This window comes from Protobothrops mucrosquamatus, unplaced genomic scaffold, assembly GCF_001527695.2.
Source record: "Protobothrops mucrosquamatus isolate PMUCROS unplaced genomic scaffold, P.Mucros_1.0 scaffold5596, whole genome shotgun sequence".
Lineage (NCBI taxonomy): Eukaryota > Metazoa > Chordata > Lepidosauria > Squamata > Viperidae > Protobothrops > Protobothrops mucrosquamatus.
Window position 1 is genome coordinate 18,989 of NW_015391451.1, and position 1,189 is coordinate 20,177.

Below are 1,189 nucleotides of genomic sequence, written 5' to 3' on the forward strand. Positions count from 1 at the left end.
TTCTCTGTGGGAGCTCCCACCCTCTGGAACGAACTGCCCCCAGAGATCAGGGTGATCCCTGATCTCCCTTCCTTCCGCCGCGCCCTCAAGACGTGGTTGTTCCAGCTTGCGGGACTGGCCTAAGGGATTTTAAAGGGGTTTTAATTACTTTTAATCTGATGAGTTTAAATATTTCTTTTTAATCAATTTTAATAGGTGTGTAATATGTCTGTATTTTATCCAATTGTTAGCCGCCTTGAGTCCGCAAGGAGAAGGGCGGGATATAAATGTAATTAATAAATAAATAAATAAATAAATATAATGTCAAGCTGAACTCTTCCTTCCTTTATTTATGCAGCACCATAGCTCTCCATTAAAATCATGCTAGTTTGCACTTTTTCTCACTTGCTCTGAAATGATTGGCCATACTTTTCCATAATCCATCTTGAATTGGCCAACAGGTTCTTTATTCCATCAATAAGAGGAACACAACTTAGCAAGGATCTTTGAAAAACTGAACCACTAACTCCTTCAGTTGAGACAGAGAAAAGGAAATAGATACATTGTAATATGCCAGTGGTAGTCAACCTGGTCCCTACCGCCCACTAGTGGGCGTTCCAGCTTTCATGGTGGGCGGTAGGGGTTTTGTCTGATACTGAAGCACTTTCCTTTTTTTAATTTAATTGACTTTTTAAAAATTTTCATAGCATTATTTAAAAACATTTTCATTAGGTTTTCATGAAATTCCACGTGACAATTTAAATTTCTGAAAATATACTATTTGTATCACCCTCGCATAAGTTTAGTTCACATTACATAATTGAAATTAAATGGTGCTATATTGCGACCGCAAACAAAAGAGCCTCGTCTCAGAATAGCTCGCGCATCTCCCCCCACACCACCCAGCTGTAACAGACAAGCAGAGCTGGTAGCCGGCGCCCCCCCAAACCTAATCCACGATGCGCGAGAGGCATGCGCAGATGATACACAGTGCAGGCTCTTTTGTTTGCAGTCGCACTGGTCAGTACGCAGTTAGATTTGTGAGAGTGAGCACGTGCCTACAGCTTCAAACAAAATATTGTGAGTCCATGTCTCAAAAAAAGAAATACGCTCATGGCTATTTGCCAGAGTATCTGAAGATGGGTTTCATAGAATCTGTTGTAAATAAACAACATCCAATGTGTTTATTGTGTCATAAAACATTATCCAA